The sequence below is a fragment of the Triturus cristatus genome, chromosome 2_2 (genome assembly GCF_964204655.1).
Source record: "Triturus cristatus chromosome 2_2, aTriCri1.1, whole genome shotgun sequence".
NCBI lineage: Eukaryota > Metazoa > Chordata > Amphibia > Caudata > Salamandridae > Triturus > Triturus cristatus.
Genome location: NC_140582.1, coordinates 350,606,051 through 350,626,311, shown reverse-complemented (window position 1 = coordinate 350,626,311; position 20,261 = coordinate 350,606,051).

Here is a 20,261-nt window from a genome sequence, read left to right as displayed (position 1 = left end):
AATAAATAACGTATTCATGGCCCACTTACGTAAAATATACTCTGAGACACAGTCTCCCTCGGCCCTTGAAGCGGTGGAGGCTTTTCTGCTTGAGATGGACCTGCCCAGTATAGATGCGGACAGTCAGGAAGTCCTGGGGGGCCCCTTTACTGGGGAGGAACTACGGGCAGCTATCGCCCACCTAAAGACTGCGAAGTCCCCGGGAATGGACGGTATACCCGCTGAGCTCTATAAGGAGTGCGGCGGACTACTGGTTCCCAAACTACTAGAGATCACAGTGAAGGCCGAGAACCGTGGTACGCTCCCAGACTCCATGCGGGAAGCTTTGATGGCGATGATCCCTAAACCTGGGAAGGACCCCCTCCTCCCCGGCTCATATAGGCCCATCTCAATGCTAAATGTTGATCTTAAAATTATCAGTCAGGTGTTGGCGTCTCGGCTTCTCCCTTATCTTCGGCGGTTGGTCCATGATGACCAGTCCGGCTTTATACCGGGCAGAAATACTCTGCGAAATATCTGTCGCCTGGCGCATATTATGCAATCAGTGGAAGGACGGGCCCAACAGAGCACCTTGGTGTTCTCTGATATCGAACAGGCGTTCGATTCGATCAGGTGGGAATACCTCTGGCAGGTTCTGCTTAAAATGGGCTTGGGGGAGGGGTTTGTAAACTGGATTAAGTCACTATACGCTCGGCCGATGGCACGGGTCCATACGGGTCGGTACGTGTCGGATGCATTTACTATAGCGAGGGGAACGCGGCAGGGGTGCCCGCTTTCCCCATTGCTTTTTGCCCTGGCTATGGAGCCTTTGGTGTGTCATCTGCGCAGGATACTTGTCGGACAGGGTGTGCGGGTGGGGAGTGTGGAGCACGTGGTGTCATTGTACGCAGACGGCGCGGTAATATACCTGAGTCGACCGACCCAATCACTGCCGACATTGCCATCAGCGTTGGCCCAATACGCTGCAGCCTCATTAACAGAACAAAGTCACAGCTTTACGCGATTGACTCGGAGATCAATTGGGGAAAGGACCAAAGACCGGTGTTGGAACTTTCATGGGCGGAGGACATGGGTTGATAGGTCCGAGGCGGGGTTTTATCAGCGAAACATGGGGAGGATAATCTGTGGGTTGCGGAGTAGTATCACCTTCTGGAACTCTCTTAACCTCTCCCTGATGGGAGGGGGCGTGGCTTGGCTGCCGAGCGGAATGGCTGCCTGAAACCGCAGCTCCGCCGATCGAGCACAGAAATCCTTCAATTATTAGCTGAACTGGGGTGCGAGCTCGGTCCTCCCCGCCCGAGACGGTAGTCCTGGGTGTCCGCCCTGTGCTCTGGCTTTTCTGACCCCGTCGGCGGCTTGTGGACTGAGAGCGGCCCGCGGGCGGCGCGGAGTCGTGGCGGCCTACACCATTCGCTAGAGCCGGGGCCTTGCGTGTGGAGTGCCCGAAACCTATCCGAGGGGTGAGGCAGAGGCTGTTCGCTCGCCCAAAGAAAAGCGCACCCCGGCGAAGGTCTCACCCCCTACGGCTGTCGGAGTGAAGCTGAGGAGGCGGCGGCTGGTGTGGAAGACCGCCGAACGTCCGCCCCTGGATTGCACGACGGCGCACGGCGACGGGCCCGGGCGGCTGATCGCAGTGGCGGCCATTTTGCCTGAAGCAGAAGTCCCATGGTCGAAGGTTCCAGGGAGACGATCGGAGAGACGAGGCCGGCTGCCGTACATGCCCCGACAATACTGTGGTGAGGTTGGAGCGTTGACCTGTCATGTGGAAAGTGCACGGCTGTACTAGGGTTGTCCTGCTCCGGCGGCCTGCGCTGTGACTCTCCCCGCCTGCTCTGCTTAGGGTGCGCGCCCCGCTATTGGAGGCCCAGCCATTCAGCCTACCTACTGGGACTAACCGACCTGCTGCCCTCGGTGAGACGCTGAGGGTCGGCGACTGGCGGCGACTGGTCGCGGCCGCCAGGGCATACTGGTGAGTGGCCATGGGCAAACCGGACACGCGGCAGCCGAAAATCACTTTCGACAAGTCCAAGCAGAAGCCGCCGGACCCAGACCCAGACCTCCGTGAGGCCGAATCTACTCGAGCGGACCAGAGGGGTGCTCAGGAGGCGGACATTAAGGCCATGTTTCAGGAACTGAAAACAAGCTTACATGGCATCGATGGCAAAATGGATGCGCTGGCTGCCCGCATGGACGGTATCACGTCCCGCATGGACAAACAAGAGGGGAGAGTGGAATCGCTCGAAACACGTGTGGCCGACACGGAGGAAAATCAGACCGGCCTTGCCGGCCAACTTCGGGGCATGGAGAAGATTCTAACACTCATTCAGCAGAAAAATGAGGATTTGGAGGCGCGCTCGCGGCGCAACAACGTCCGCATCACGGGTGTGGCGGAAACGACGGACATAACCAGCATGGAGCTCTTTGTCGAACAAATGTGTAAGGATCTGTTTGGGTCGGGATTGTCTCCGATGTTCCTGGTCGAGAGGGCTCACAGATCACTGGGGCCCAGGCCTAAACCCGGTGCACCGCCCCGGCCTATTATTGCACGAATCTTGAATTATAGGGACCGGGACGTGATCTTACGAATGGCAAGGGACATATCGGACTTGCAATACAGGGGCAACCACATTGCACTATACCCGGACTATACGATGCAGGTACAAGCCGCTCGAAGGGAATTTTTGCCGGCGAAGAAACTTTTTCAACAGGCGGGCACCAAATACTCCCTCATCTACCCTGCTAAACTCCGGGTCCAAGGTCCCGGTAAGCCATCCTTTTTTGTTGACGCTAAGGCGGCTATGAAATATGCCAAACAACTGTTAAAGGACCAAAAGGCTCAGACACCGGCAGTTGACACGGACCAGCGGGACAGGCTAAGTGACGTTGAATGACTACTCCTGTTTGCTTCTTGTTAAATCGCTGGGTGTCGCCTGGCTACGCTGTGCTGGGCCATATTGAGAATGTTTAATTCCCTGGAGTTCCAATTTCAGATGCTATGAGGGAGCTGAGCAGGGCTGCGGGATTGGGGGGGGATGGTCCTTGAGCTGGTACACTAGTCTCGCGCTCGATCGCCCTGTCACAAGTACAGGGCCTGTAGGTGGCCAACCTGCGTACCTCAAGGGATGATTCCCATTCACTGTTCACATTTAGAGACTGTAGTTACAGTTGTTGTAGTTGGGAGGGGGTCCAGGGAGTTCATTGCACAACCTGATTGGGGGGTTGGAGCGGGAGGGTTAGGGGTTTGGCTGGGGCTGGGGGTTTTTGTTGTGTTTTATTTAAGTTTCAGAGCCGGGTCGGAGGTGGCGAAAACTGCTATTGAATCACACGTTGTGCGCAGCGCGCTGTCATGTCGACAGTCGCCTAGCAAGAGGTGTACTGGCATTTACCGGGCAGGCTGCCCAGCTGGCCGGGTGGGATATGTGTTGTCTGACAGGGACGGGCTGCAGGAATCGATGCAACGAGGAACGGGTCCGTGGCCTGCTCGAGTTCTATTTCCCTGCTTGGTGCCTGGTGGAGGTTCCCCGCCCTGTTGGCGGGCGTGCGGATTGCTGTGGCATTGCCGCCCTCATATATTGGGACCCGCTGGATTGGAAATGCGTGCTTCGAGAGTTGGTGTGACTTGGCCGGGTGACTGGGGGGTAGGTGTATGCTTGAGGCTTGCCCGAACTCTGTTAACACGTATGGTGCGGTGAATAGCATAAAGTGTATTACCTGGAATGTACGGGGCATGAATGATAGGCGGAAAGTGAGACTGATACAGGCCTTTCTGATTAGGAAGGGTGCGGACATTTGCCTTCTGCAGGAGACGCACCTGACGGACAATGCTGCGCAGCTGCTCAGACACAACCGATGGGGTGAGGTAGTTCACGCTCACTACTCTAACTACTCTAGAGGGGTGGCGATACTTATCAGAAAAGGGCTTCACTGGAGGACGCATGAGGAAATCAGGGACGCGGGGGGCAGGTTTGTTCTGTTGGTAGGTTCGCTGTGCGGCGCAAGAGTGATTCTGGTGAATGTTTATGGCCCGAATGACGATAATCCAGATTTCTACGAGGGATTGTGGCATAAGGTGCGGAACTGTGGACCTGCTGCGATACTGTGGGGAGGAGACTATAATGTGGTACTGTCAGATACTGCAGATAGGCAGGGCACCACTCGGGAACATCACCCTAGGGCGTCGGAGGCGCTTGGCCATATTATGCAAGAGGCAGGGCTGGTGGACTCCTGGAGGACACTGCACCCTGAGACCCGCGCCGGTACGTGTATCACAGCTCATCGTGCGGCCTGGTCCAGATTGGATTTCTGGCTGCTGTCCAGAGATCTGCACTCATCGGTGTTAGAGGTGACTCACTTGTCGCGGTCACTTTCTGATCATGCCCCGGTTTGCTTAACGATATCCACCCCGCCGCAGTACATTCAGCCGTTTAGTTGGAGATTCCCGTCCCGGGCTCTGCGCGACCAGGTCTTCCAGCACTCTTTGCGGGAAAAACTGGAGGAATACTTCGCACTAAACGAGGGCTCAGTAGATTCACCTGGCGTGCTCTGGGAGGCCTGTAAAGCTGTGACAAGAGGCCACTGCATGGCGCTAAAAACTGGGGTTTTACGCTCCATTAGAGCTACTCTCGGCAGGTTGGAGTCTGAACTGGCTCGGCTTGAAGCTACGATGGTGGCAACCCCGTCTGGTGGTGCGAGTGCAGACTTCAGGACGAAACTGACCGAGTATCAAGAGGAGGCTGAGAGGGAGGTCAGGTTCTTGTCCAAAGATTCTCAGGCCAGGCGTTACGGAGAGGGTGATAGAGCTGGCCGAACACTAGCAAATCTGCTGCGCCCGCCACGCGGGTCGGAGCATATTCTTGAGATACAGGAGTCGGGGGGTGCAGTAATTCGAGATCCTCCGGCTATACTGGCGGTGATGACAGACTACTATAAGGACTTGTACACCTCTAAGGTGTCCCCTGACGACACCATTATTAGTGATTACCTGGACACCATAGCTCTTGCGTGGTTCAGTAATAGTGCCCGACAATATATGGACCTCCCCTTCACGCAGGAGGACATTCGAGCGGTTATAGCCGCTATGCCGCTCAGCAAGGCACCAGGCCCGGACGGGCTGACGGCAGCCTTCTACAAGGAATACGCAGACCTACTGGTCCCTCGCTTGCATAATGTTTTTGAGGAAGCGATGGAGGTTGGCATCCTCCCTGCCTCGATGCGAGAGGCCCTCATCATTACGCTGCTTAAACCTGGCAAGAATCCTGTTACCCCGGACTCATATCGCCCACTCTCGCTAATTAATCTTGACGCCAAAATCTACGCGAAACTACTAGCTGACCGCCTGAAACTTATGCTGCCTCAGATAGCGTTGTCCGATCAGTCGGGCTTTGTGATGGGGCGGTCCACTTCCCACAATCTTAGAGTGCTGTTTGGGCTCCTGCATTATTTGGATCCCAAGGTACAAGCCGCGGCCGCATTGCTTGACGCCACTAAGGCGTTCGACTCACTAGAGTGGAAATTCCTACGGGCGTTATTCACTCGCATGGGTTTCAGCCCCTCCTTTGCCAGGCGTATTGGAATAATCTATAATCACCCGACGGCTAGGGTACGGGTTAATGGTCAGACGTCTTCCCCGATCCCCATAACAAGAGGCACTCGGCAGGGCTGCCCCTTGTCGCCACTGCTGTTCGCTATTGCGACGGAGCCGCTGGCGGCTCGTTTGCGCCAACACCACACTCATCGCAGTATCGGCTTCACGTCGCGTGGCCTGCTGGTCTCTATGTACGCCGACGACATAACCATATATTTGATGAATCCATCGGAAAACTTCGACCCACTGATGCGTGAGGTGACGAGGTACAGCGGCCTCACGGGTATCGATATCAACTGGTCAAAGTCGGCGATGTTCCCGCTGACGGACGGCACGAGTCAATGCCACACGGAATTCCCGATCGACTGGGTCACTGATGAAATTAAATACCTGGGCATACGGTTTAGCCGATCGATACAGGACATATGGCTGGCCAATTTTGGGGTGGCCGTGGAATGGCTGGAGTGCAAAGTGAAGCGCTGGAAAGCGCTGCCACTATCTCTGATGGGCCGCATAGCAATTGCTAAAATGGTGGCCGTTCCTAAGTTTCTTTACTTATTCGTAAACATCCCCGTGCCACTCACTAAGTCGTTCTTTCGCCGGCTCCGCTCCGCCTTGATTGAACTGGTCTGGGCGGGTAAGCAGCCCAGAGTGGCCTGGAACCTCCTCACACTTCCCTTCCGTCAGGGGGGACTCGCGGCCCCGGACATGGAGCTATATGCGTACAGTGCTCAGGCCCAATATCTGCACTACTGGCAGCACCCGATCCCTTACCAGCCGCACGTGGCCATCGAGATGGATGTTGCGGCCCCCTGCCCCCTTCGTGCAGCGGCATATCAGAGATACAGACGCTCCAGGGACGACATTGACACTGTTGAGATGGTACGCTGGGCCTGGTCAAGCATTGCCAAACGTGCAGGCGTAGATGACTTATATGCGCCGAGTATGCCCCTCGCGGATAATCCACTATTGGGGCCATTGACGGACGCGGCAGTGGCGCGGCGGGCGCGGGCCTGCGGACTGAAGGTGGCGGGGGACTTGTACCCGGACGATACCTTCCTCACAGTGCGGGACATGGCGGCAGCGCCGGAACCGACGGCCTCGGAGCTCCTTCTCTACTATCAACTGCGGTCCGCCTGCAAGGGCAGGTACCCTATGTTTCCAGAGGCTCCGCCGACGATTGCGGCCTTGGAGGACGTACTCTCGAACTCCTCCGCGCGCAAACTGATCACACGGATCTATAGAGCTACTCAAAGCACGGCTCCGGTTGCGCACACTGACTCCAGATCCGCGTGGGAACTCGAAGCGGGTATATCTATTACCGAGAAGCAGTGGGAGTACTGTTGCTCCCAACTTGAAAACCTATCCCCTAATTATAGGCTGCGGTTGGTACACTTCAACTATCTGCACCGGACCTACCGGACGCCCATTCAATTGCGTAGGATGGGTCTGCGGTCTGATGCGTGCTGTTGGAGATGCGGTGCGCAGGATGCCGCGTTCTATCACCTTGTCTGGGTGTGTGGCCCCATACGCGACTTCTGGATAGCAGTCTTCAATGCCGTGGGGCAGATCGTGGGGATGGTGCTGGGGCCGGACCCACTTGTGGCCCTATTGGGATTCGTTAGAAATGTGCCCAAGACCTCACGTAGGCTTGTGGCCATTTTATTATTACTTGCTAAGCGTCAGGTAGCGCTACACTGGAAGAAGACAATGCCGCCAAGCGTGAAGGCCTGGATAAGATCGGCGGTGTACTGTAGGGAGCAGCTGACCTCATACTGGGACCAGCTGCCGCAGCGCTCGCGGCCTGTAGATATCTGGCAGCCACTGGTAGACTGGTTGGCTAGTACGACAGCGTTGGAAGATGACCAAGCGGGCTGATCGTGGCTTAAATGACGTGGAGAGGTTGGAGTTCGACTGTGGGGTGCTGTAAGTGGCGATCCGCCTGGCATAAGTGATCTGGCATATGGGGTTCGTTCTCTGAGAGGGGTTGTCTGTCGCTTGCTCTGTCTGGGCGGGCTGTGGGCGCAGCGTGAAGATGATTATGTCATATCGATCATTTACTGTTTGCTTTCCTTCGACTCGGGCTCTTTATTAGTTCTGTTTTGTTTGTTCCATTGTACGATGCTGTATTGCCATTTGAAAGTACGGTCTCAAATGCTTGGGCGGAGTTCCGCCTCGTATACTAGCTGCCTGCCTCCGGGTTGTTGGCTGAATAGCGGTGTACTCTTCGATGGAACAATAAAGGTTTTTGAAAAAAAAAAAAACAAAAAAAAAAAAAAAAAAAAAAAAACCTCTCCCTGATGGGTAAGATTGCACTCATAAAGATGGTAGTCCTGCCCCGGTGTCTCTATACCATGCAAGGCTCCTTCTTTGAAATTCCACATCGGATATTTCGGGAACTCGATTCATTGCTGGTCCATCTACTATGGAACGGGAAGCTATGCAGGGTTAGTTTAGAGGTCCTGAAACTTAGTTGGGGTAAGGGGGGTTTTGAGATCCCAGACTTGGAGCTTTACTACTATGCATCGCAATTGCAACATGCCATAACCGGGTTGGACGCGGATCCCTCTTGAGTGAGGTCCCTGCTGGCAGGTACGTACGGAGACCGACAGCTCGGGGCATTGTTGTGGCGGGCCGGGGGGCGTGCGGCGCCTGGTCCGCCTTTGGTGCGGCTTGGGGCTGCAATTTGGAAGCGAGTGGTTCGAAAAATCATTCAGGGCAGACCTTTTGCCCCGGAGGCGGATCTCTGGCAGATGCCGCCCTTTGCTCAGATTGACCGGGTGATGTCGACGGCGGCTTGGCAGACGGGGGGGCTGCCTGATGTTGTCTGACCTTTACCCAGACGGTAAATTTATCCCCTATCAGGAGGCAGTGATAGCCTTTGAGTTAGGGGCGGGGCAGTTTCTGCAATATGCCAAAATAGCGGCAACGGCACAACAATTATGGCCTACGTTTCCGGAGGGCCCGGGGCACACCCGGACTCTGGTCACTATGATTGCCATGGCTGGAGGGCAAAAATGTGTTACTCACCTCTATAGGGTGTTACGGGACGATAAAAAGAACGGACCCCTAAAAATAGAAGAAAAATGGCAGCAGGTGTGTCCCCAGGAGGTTACGGCACGAGACTGGGAAAAGATACATAACAGTGTGTGGAAGGTGTCAGTGAGCAATCGCTTTAAGCAAATTCAGTACAACATAATACAAATGACGTACCTCTCCCCTAGAAGGTTGCACGCCATTGATGGCTCCAGAGACCCCCAATGCCCCAGATGTCGTTATGATCCACCAGATTTTTTGCATTTGGTTTGGACGTGTCCATCGATCCAGGTATACTGGGGGGCGGTTCTTGGGGAACTGACCCGGATAACAGGATGGACTATTGCATTGGATCCCCGTGCATGTCTCCTAGGCTTGATTCCGCGGGACCCGAAACGCAAGATAAGCAGGCGGTTCCTGGTCCTGGGGCTAGTTATAGCTAGGAGGCGTATAGCAATCCACTGGTTAACACAGCAAGGACCGCCACTGGCTAAGTGGAGGTCGGATCTACAGGAGTGGGCCCTAGCAGAGGAGGGGCACATACGGAGTACCACGAGGGATACCAAACTGCCTGAGGTGTTACTGGCATGGGGAGCAATGATGCAGGAGAGAGAGGGACAGGCCTCCCAGGTCACCATATCCAGTGCAGCTGAGATGCCCTTCGGAGAAGGGGGGACCGAAGGACAGGGGAGGGAGACAGAAGGCGGCCCAACATGAGTACTTTGATGCATGGACCTTGAGTTACGTTGACCTGGCAGAGGGCATGAGGGGGGGAAGTTGGGGTGGGGGGGAGGGGTTGGGTGGCGGGAGGGGAAATTTCTTCTTACAGTTGGATTTGATAATGCATATTAAACGAGTCACCGGAAGGTACTGTTGAGGATACTGGGCTTTCCACGGTGGTGAACTCGGACATTGTTGTTCTGGATTAGGCCACTGATAACTTTCAGCGACTGTCTCAATGTTTATTATATTTTTCTCTTTTTTTTGTGGTACTTTGCTGAATCTGTCGGTATTGAAATGTTATGATGTATAGTAATGACGGAGGAAGCTGTAATATCCAGAAAACCAATAAACTATGGTTTAAAAAAGAAAAAAAAAAAAAAAAAAAAGTGACCCATGCCCACCACGTGTGAAAAGATGAAAAGAAATGTTAAGTGCTTTCCATTCTAACAAGATAAATTTTACTGCCACCTTCAAGAGGAGGTCCAGTAAAGCAATATCGTTGTCAAACAAATCAAAAGGAGGGGCTTAATGCATAGGGGCCCAACATGAGAGGAATGGAGAGGGAGAAAGACACCACAAAAATAGCAGTGGGTCGTTCATATACTCCCATCCAATAGGTGGAGAGGTGCTAATATGTCAAGAACATATGATCAAGAGTACCAGTGGTTTAGTTACAGGACAAGCAAAGATCAGATTTGAGCAGGTGTAGTTTCAACATTTTAGACGGTATCCAATGGAGAACGTGCGCAGTATAGAAGCGTGTCTGCACAAGAGAAGAGATCAATTTGTAAGTGAGAAGGTTTGAATAGATAGTTGGCCAGCTATCACCCGGGATTGAGGGAAAATTTGGCACTTGAAAGTATTTTGACCATAATTTTTGAAGGGGTGAAGAGGAAGACACCAGAGCACCGTGCAGTTGTTTGAATATTTTCAACTCTACATGACACCCTCTATTTAGTTGAATAAAAAAGAAATATTTGAGGCTGGCAATACAGCAAGCTTTGAAATTTTCAATTTGATCTTTAAAAAACTTTAGAAGTCCATAATGGATAGTGAATAGTTAACCTGCATAGCGGCAAAGGATAGAGGACGATTGAACTCCAACAGACCAGACACCACATTGATACCCTTTGCTGGCCAAACCGGACCTATATCCGCTGAGATCATAGAAGATGTTTTTGGATTGTTCCATAAGAAAAGGCAGAGGATTTAGATAAGTTAGGGGACAAAGACTTGTCCACTAGTTTGCAGTGGCGGCTCCTCCACAAAGGTGCAGAAGCGTTGCCCCACTGCTCTTAGAACAGTGAAAGAGGGAAAAATAAAATGATTCTAACAGAACGTTGTTATAATTTTATTTTTGAGTGCTGCGCTGCTGGGTTAGGGTGGGGCGGAGCTTTTAGCTCAGGGAGGTGGAGTGGACTACGCACACTAAGTGCGCATGACTGTTTGGCCGGCTGTTTTGGCCGGCCAAGTAGTCATGCACACTTTGCATATTTCCCCCAGACTTTAATGGACAGCATGGTAGGGAATATGCACTGGCTCCCTGTCCCAATTTGAGCGCCATTCCGCGGCGCCCAGGCCAATCAAAACACTGCATTGCAGTGTTTGGATTGGCTCAGGGGAGTTTGTGTGTCTGGGTGCTTCCTGCAGCTTGTTCTGGACTGGAGTAAGGAAGAGCAGAGAACTAGAGGAGAGATGCGGCCAGCGGGAAAGGTAAGTGCGTTTTGAAAAAATATTTTCAACCCCCCCTGCCTCTGCCACCCACATTCTCTACTAGAGGCCACTGATAGTTTGAGAGCCTTGAATAGTGTTGAAAAGGATACTATAAGGGTGAGGCAAGGTCAAAGAATTCAATGTTAAAGCCGCAAGCAAGGAGTATGGGGATATGAAGTGGTATTCTATCAAAAGCCAAGGGACAGCTATTGAAGTTGAGGTGTCAAGCCAACCCACACCGCGTGCTACAAGGAAAGCTGTTTTATGATCAAAGCAATTCGGCAGGTCACATCAACCCATTGAATGCAGAAGCAAAAGTTTGTTAAGACTTATTCTAGTCTTTTTATTTGACCACAAGAAACTGGTTGCTAATTTATCTAAAGAAGAGAAAAAATGTGGCGACAGCAGTACAGGAAGCATCATGGCTAACAAATTCACAATCATCATCTTTAGAGTTTCCACTCTCCCCCACCATGATAGAAATTTAGGAGACCAGGAAGATAAAAGGTCTTTGATCTTATCTAATATATTCTGCTCATTAGTGGTTATTGACTCCGCTAGATCCTTAGAGAACCATACGCCAAGATACCTTATCATTTTAGGTTGCAATTGAAGGCCTGATTGACCAATACATTAGGAATGACAATGTACATTAAGAGGCATAACTTCGATCTTGTCTCTGTTTAAAGAGTAATCTGAAAATTCTGCAAAGGATTGAATTAAAGAAAGATCTTTGGAGATCATAGCATCTGGATTCTCAGAAAGAATAAGAATATCATCTGCATAGGTGGGTGTGTTTTAATGTATTTGTGACAAAAGTGACACCACTGATATCTGGAGATTTATTAATCAGCAGCAACAAAGGATCTATTGTAAGGAGAATCAGTAGAAGAGATAAAGGACAGCCCTGACAAGTATATTGATACAGGGAAAAGGAGGAGGTAGCAGCCCCATTAATCCTTATTCTAGCAATGGGATCCATGCACAAGGACATGACCATCAAAGAGAAGAGGTTGCCCAAGTTGTAGCGATCCATAGCTGTCTTAAGAAAAGACCAGTACACCTTATCAAAAGCATTTTTGGCCTTCAAGGTGATAGCAATGGTGGTCGGAGATTTGGCAAAAGCAGCTTCCTCAATAATATGACAAAAGAGACCATAGTTATCACATGCCAATTTGCCCTTGAGAAAGCTGGACTGTGATTGATGAGTTAATTTGGGAATCAAAGATTATAAGCACTTCGCAATTTTTTTGTATAAATCTTTGACTCTATATTCAGGAAGGAGATAGGTCTATATTTCTTAGCATCAAGATGGTCTTTTCCCTCTTTAAGGATCACAACTATTGTGGATTCCACTAAAGTACCCGAAACAGCCCCAGAAGTGACAAAATTATGTAATAAGGATTCCAGGAGTGGAAGAATTGCTTCAGAGATGGACTTATAAAATTCAGTCGGTAAACCATCTGGACAATGGGTTTTACCCCTTGGGAGATGTATAATTGCTAGTATAATCTCACCCATATTGAAAGGTGTTGTGTAGTTCCTACCAGTCCATAGGACCTGTGCATTGTTTGGACAACATAAACTAAGGGCTTGGTGTCAAGGCTTATTCTGGATACCCCCACACGATATGTTGGCCTATTACCAGCTAGCTCACATTGCCACTGTAAGCCCCCCTAACCTACCAGGGAGCGAAGCATTTTCTGGCAACCACTGAACATGACAACACTGACCGCTCAGGGATCGTGGAAACAGTACAGAACATTTTGCTCAGTCACTTGTTTACTAAAAGGACTCTTTTTGGCTTCTGAGAGGGATTTCATAAGTATGTGTTTAAAAAAGGTTGCGCAAGCATCTATGGTTCTGCCGATTTTCGGGGTATAGAGAGTAGCAGAGAAGTTTCTAAAAATCTATAGTATTTATGCTGTTTTAGTCTTAATTATGCCTTGTGGGTCATTATGTGTCAAAATGATAGAATTCTTGTATTTGAATTTAAGATAGAGATTTGGCAAGCTATTGAGATTTGGCTAGCTGTTGATGACACATAAATACATGCTCTGATACAGTCTTGCTACCCAAGAACTGTGTTGAAAAACCAAGGGTGGGGGGGCCTTCACAATACAGGTTGTCCCTGGATTGCTCTCTCAATTTGTCCGCTTCTACTGGCTGATCATCAGACTGGGAACACACTTCTTCCTAATGGACAGTCTCTCTTCTTGCAGGGTTAGGCACACTCCTTTCCGCTCTCTACAGTCAGGCAGGCTTGTAGGCTCTTTAATTTGTCTTTTTATTAGTTTATTTATACTTTTTCAAAATACAAAGCAGGCAGACAAATGTACAGACAGGGTATCATTGCAAGTGTACAGATGAAACAGGTACAGTAAACCAGCGAAGTTGATCTGAGGGCCAGTAAAACATGGTGAGCGAATGATCCATACATTTAGGCATTATAGGCAACATAATAAGAGACATCCAAATAATACAAATAGTAGCAGCATTCAATCATAAGACAATTTCAGAAGAGGGGGGAGACGGTCAAGTAGCAACCTGTAATGGGTCTGAAAGGCTCAGGTGGGTGCCACAGTGTCAGGCTGTGTGTTATCAAATTCAGCAACAGGGTGTATGGGCAGATATGCTGTGAGGGGCCCCCAATTGTCCCGAGGGCGGGAGGTTAGTGGGAGCAGTTCAGCAAACGCGTACATTTGGTCCTTCCAGAATACCATATCCCGGATCCATTCCTTAAACTTAGGTGCCTGACCCCGGCCCCATCGGCATGCAATAGGCCGTTTGGCGAGGAGGAGTCTGAATGAAATGAATTTTCTGTGTTTCACTGCTATGGTTGCAGTATAACCAAGGAGAGCATAAAGGGGAGTATGTGGGAGGTGTAGCAATGTCATCTGTTCCAGGGCTTTCAAGACCTGGAGCCAATACTCCTGCACAACAGCACAGTCCCATGCCAAGTGAAGGAAGTCAGCTCCTGTAGCCCCACATCAATCGCACTTATCATCATCACGCAGCTGAAAGCAATAGAGTATAGCTGTTGTTTAATATGTACGGTGTAAATATTTATAGTGAAGGATCCGGAGGCGGCTACTGGACGTGCTGTGCTCCGTTTGCCCACAGCAATTGGTCCACTGCTCCTCAGTTATAGCTAGCGCCAATTCTACAGACCATTTATCCTTGGAGGTATTGTGTGAAGTGCACTGAGTGGTGAAAAGAGAGTGGTAGAGGGAGGAAACTAGATGATGTGCTGCATCTCAAGCCAATATAAGGCAAAGCGTAGTGACTTCTGGTGGCTCTCGGGGGAAGGAACGAGTATGTGCCTTGAATTCCTGCCGCAAACAGGTGTATAAAGAAAGGTCCATGGGAGAGGGGGGTAGCGCGGACAAGAGTTGTTGCGAGGTACGGAATTTGCCCTGGAGGTAGAGCTCCCCCCAACTCTAGAGTTTTCTTAAATACTCCCTCCTGTAGGACTGACATTTTCAGGTGGTATGACAAGGGAGGCAATGGTGATTATAGCATAGGGGCCCGAGTTCTTGTAACAATATGTTGCCACGCCCTAACAGTGGTAGTGATTGGGGACTGAGTATTCGCATAGCCAGCACTGGCAGCGAAGATAGCACCGTCTAATGGAATAGGATCTGATAGCCATTGTTCGGCCGCCACTTGAGGCATGTATCTGGGGGGGCTGGAACCAGAAATGCGCGTAATGGGCCTGCGCGCAGGTATAATAAAGTTCGAAATTAGGTATGTTGAACCCCCCTTGTGCGTAGGGGTGGGTGAGGATGTTTACCACCCCACGTGAGGCGAATGAGTTCTGTCCGGAGCATCAGAAAAAAACTCTACCCGGGTTATAGGGTATGTTCGTGAATAAATGAAGAAGTTTAGGAAGGATAACCATTTTAATTAAGGCTATGCAGACTGCAATGGATAGCGGGAGAGCAATCCAACGCGTAACATTGTCCGGTATTCCATCTAGGCTTCGGCCGTAGTTAAGGCGCATCAATTCGTCGTGGTTTGCGGATATCCAGATACAGAGGTATTTAACCTCGTCAGGGCATCACTCAATCTGGAAGTCCGGAGCAAATTCCGTAACTGAGGAGGTGAGGGGTAATAGTTGAGATTTGGACCAATTTATATGGATCCCAGACAGGCCCCCAAATCTCCCAAATTCTTGGAGCAGCGGATTGAGGTTCGTTTAGGGTTCTCTGACGTATAACGTGATATCATCTGCATACAGAGAAATCAGGATATGTCGGAGTGGGCAGCGAAGGGCCTTATCTTGATGGTATTGTCTGACTTTAGCTGCAAGGGGTTCGATCGCCAGGGAGAACAGGAGTGGCGACAGCGGGCACCCCTGCAGGGTCCAGTGAGATATTGGGATGGGAGGTGAGGAATGGCCATTAATTAGGACCTTGGCTACCAGCTCGGTGTAGAGAAGATGAACCCAGGATATAAACCCCCACGGAAAGCCCATGTTTTGTAAAATTACAAAGAGGTAGTACCATTCCACTGAGTCGAACGTTTTTGTGGCGTCTAGGAATACAGCGGCTAGGGTTATCTTTGGGTCTATCATATGAAGAGTGGAGAAGAGCGTGCGAAGGTTATGTGAGGTCGCCTGCCCAGGGACGAAACCAGCTTGGTCAGGGAGCACCAGCTTGTCCATTAATAGACTGAGACGATTAGCTAGAATTTTTGCAAGGATTTTGGTGTCAGTATTAATTAAGGACAAAGGTCTGTATGAGTCGCAGCAATCAGCCGCTTTGCCAGGTTTAAGAAGGGACGATATCAATGCTAATCTCATGCAGGAGGGCAGGCAACTAAGTTCCAGTGCTTCATTAAAGACGATTCTTAGAATGGGAAACAGCTGGCGATATAAGCTTTATAAAAATCTACAGGAAGGCCATCAGAGCCTGGGGCCTTTCCACACTTCATTTGCATTATTGCCTCGTGTATTTCATCATTTTCAAAGGGTGCCGCAAGGAACTACTGCTGTGAGTCACCCAGCCAGCCCAAAGTGATATCTTGCAGGAAGGGGGTAAAATCAGGGGATTCGGCCCTGCAGGTGCTGTATAATGTGGTGTAGAAATCAGTAAAGGTGCACAGAATGTCCTAGCTGTCCCTGTATTGTATACCCTCCGAGTCTTTAATCTCGAGGACATAATTGGTGAATCTAGGGCATCGTATCGATTGCGCTAGCTGCCTGCTGGGCGTTCGCCCTCACCGTATTTGCGCGCAGTGTAGTATTTCCCGCGAACGCGTGCCTCTGATTCAGCCATTTCTTTATATTCCGTGAGTTTATCTCTAAATGTGGAGAGGTTCTGGCTCGAGTTAGGTCCCCAAAGTTCAGCCTCTAACTGTTTTTGTTCACTCTCTAGTTTATGAAGGGTATGGTGCAGATCGCGCAGAACCCCAAAGCTTTTGGCCATACAAGCCCCGCGTATTGTGACCTTAAAAGCTTCCCACACCATCCCCACTGAAGAGACTGAATCAATATTGGTCTGAAAGAAGGAGGTAATTACCTCTCCAATCTCCACTCTGAATACTGTGCCGAGCAGGGCCTCCGGAGCCAGCCGCCACAGTCGGGGAGTGGATCGCATATCGGGTGGAGCAATAGTTATGAGCACTGACGCGTGGTCTGAATAAGTCCTGGCGAGGTGGGTGGCACGTTCAATCCAGGAAACAGCGCCCCGGGAAATCACCCAGTAGTCCAGTCTGGCCCATGAGGCATGGAGAGCAGTGTAATGGGTACCCTCTCTATCCCCGGGATGAAGGTGGCGCCAAACATCAGTGAGCTCATGGGCTGTGAGTATTCCCTGTAAAGTTGCTTGTGTTTTGGTGTAATGAATGGGGAGGGGGTAGATCTGTCCATTGCCGGGTTAAAAGCAGAGTTAAAATCTCCCCCAAAAATAATATGAGTGGAGCCAATTTGCAGAATACGTCCCCACAATGTGGTGTAAAAATCCAGGTTGTCTGTGTTAGGGCCGTAGCTACACACTATCGTGACTGATTGAGTCCCAAGCGTGCCCCAGAGTATACAGCTATGGCCCATGTGATCTTGCTGTGTGCCCCCCAGGACGAAGGGTGAGTTGCACTTAACCAGGATTGCGACCCCCCTGGAGTATGTGGAGTGAGAGGAGAAAATACGTGTCATGGCCCACTTACAAGCAAACGTGGGAGACCGGGATGGGTTGAGGTGGCTTTCCTGTAGGACCGCTATTTGCACATGATGCCTGTCTAGGTATGAGAGGATTTGCCTGCATTTCCGAGGAACCCGGAGCCTCTAACGTTCCAGGAGATTAGATTAAGACGTAAGGGCTCAGCGTGTTGTTACATGAAGGGCTATGTTATCAAGGTTAAGAAGTGGCCTGTGTAAGGTATAATACCATGTGTGTCGTAGTACAGAGTCTGTGCCTGTCAATTGGTGTAAAAAGCAATACAAACAATGAGCATAATCCCCCCTCCTTCCCCCAACCCACAGCGCAACCCAAATGTGCCGGCAGTACTACCATCGCCCAACACAACGAACACATTGCAACAGTGCAATAAGGAAAGAGTCATTATGCAAAAAGAGTGATCTAAGGGGATCTCCCATGTGGGGGTATGCCAGTGTGCAAAGAGTGCCTCCCCCAATGCTGTTGGTCAAGGGGGGGGGGGTACTTGACAAACAGAGTACGAAGATCAAACAACCGCCAGCTACATCCGAATGGCACAAAAGGGCAGCACCAGTTGGGGAAACAGTTCATACCAACATAAGCAATATTAAGGTGATAACATGCAACAGTGAGCTGATACAGTCATTATGCATACAGCATCAGCACTTATCTGTGTTTTGAGAGAAGAGCGTGGGGCGGTTTAGTCAAAAACAAGCAGGTTACGGTGAGAGTGCATACGGCTTCACATCGCCCCCAGAGTTCCCAGCAGTAGGGCCGGGATGACGGCAGGTCGGGCATGTCTCAGAAATATCAGGACAAACTACAACTGGGTTAAGAAGCTCATCATGGGAAAGGAAGAGTGGGGTCTATTTTACGGCCAAAAAGTAAAAACGGTGAAGTTCAGTCAGCACTCAATGATGGCGATTGGGAGAGGCGATCTGAAGACTCTCTCATCTGGGTGTCCTTTTTGACGGTACGAAGGAAGTCATCCACCTGGTGTTCATTTGTGAAGAAGAGGTGTTTATCTCAGTAGGTGATTCTCAAACGAGCTGGATATAGCAGAGCATATTCAATCTGGAGCTTGCAGAGTTTTTGCTTAGCCGGGAGAAACTTACGGCAGGCCTCCTGCACCGCCATCGTGAAATCGGGGTAGATTGAGAAACTGGTGCCCTTAAATTGTAAGTTCTGGTGATCTCTGGCCAGCTTCAGAGCAGCGTCCCGATCTCTGTAGTTTAGGAGGCGTGCAATTATCAGCTGCGGGGTAGCTCCCGGAGCTGGACGTGGGCCGAGGGATCGAAGTGCCCGCTCCACTATGAACTGAGAGGAGAAGGCATCTGCGCCGAAGGTGGTGCATAGGAGTCGTTCAAGGAAGTCCTCCATTCTGCCAGTATTCATGCTCTCAGGAATTCCGGTAATGCGGATGCTGTTGTGCCGGCTTCTAGCTTCCAAGTCCTCGTTCTTGGCCGCCATTACCTTTAAGAGCTTATCCATCTGGACCATTTGGCGGTCCATCTGCGAGGTGGTGTCGTCCGTATCCGAGATACGCTTCTCTGCCTCTTTGAGTCGTTCATCTTGCTTCTCCACCTTTAGGACTATGTAGTCCATGCGCGTGTTCATTGAATCCATTTCAGTGGACAGGTCGGTCAGGCTGCGTCGCATGTCCAATAATAGGGATTTGACCTCGTCTTCCGGAGCTGGCGGAGGGGCAGAGGAGGACGCGTTAGCCGACGGGTCTGCATCCTCAGCACAAGAACGTGTGACAGTTTTATTGGCATCAAAGGGAAGTTCAGTCTGGCGGCCCTCAGGTTTCCCCATGCTGACTGCGCGGCAGATAGAGTGACCTGGCACAGTGGGGAATGCAGACGTGCTCCTCTACAGTAGAGTTAGCGGCAGTGTGGTGATAGAGGAGAGAGATACCAGGCTAGATCCAAACGGAGAGAAGCAAAGGGTCAGCAGCACGGTGCAAGGTGGCAGAGGCAGAGGATCAGTTATGATGGCGGCATTAGGTTGGAAGGAGGCTTAACCGTGAAGGACCAGTAGATCGGCACCTGATGTGGAATCAGAGTACAGTGTGGCTAGAGCAGCGCACAGAAGACAGCCACCTCAGTGGGTCAGTCAATCAGCACTCCACAGAAGAAACATAGGGGGGGAATAGCGCATTCCACCCTCGTGCAGACTCGTGCGTAGTTCCAGTCCAGGCTCCTCTCACCGAGGTATAGGGCACAGGTTGGCAAAATGCTGAGGCTCAGGCAGGGGTATCTGTAAGGTCCGTGCTAGGATGGTGTCGGAGCCGGCCAGTACCAAATGATCCTATCAAGCTCCCATCAAAGGTGGCAAAATGCGCGGCCTGCAGACCAGCCAGAATTGAGGTGTCTGGCGTCAACCACAAACAAAGACGCCGGACGATATAGCATGCGTCAGTAACGGCAGATAGGCCACCCTGCAGCGCGAGTGGAAGTGTCCTACACTCACAGCAAACGCCCGGGACAATTCCAGCGGAGGCGGCACACCAAATGCACGGAGTGGGGGGGAGCAGGACTTGAGTAGCCGCAGTGCACCACAATGTAGCCGAGGAGTCAGTGAGGAGCCATGATGAGCACCAAGTCAATTGGAAAAGGGCGCCGCGCCAGGGGGAGTGTACGAGCTCCGGCCGCCTCACTGTATAGGATGTCACGTCTTGATGTCGAGAGACTGGTTTTCCCCGCCGTGAAGAAGGGTATAACAGGTGGAGTTACCGGCAGTGCTGTCGAACGTCCGTGGCGGGGGGCGGCAACATCACAGGCTATGTGGCCCAGCCGCCACGTGTGAAGCCCCGGCTATCTCGTAGCCAGCACAGCCGTCCGCGGATCGCTGCAGGGTCTTACCGCTGTCCCCGGCGGGCTTCCACAGCTGATAGCGGCGCCGGCGGGTGCTCTCAGGAGTTGAGTTTAGGACGACAGGTAGCTGGTGACATCAGTAGGCTATGCCCATCTTGTGGTAGAAAGCTGTGGTCATTTAACCAGGATAAAAGGCATATCAATTAGCCAAGTGTCCAGAGCCTCACAAGCGTG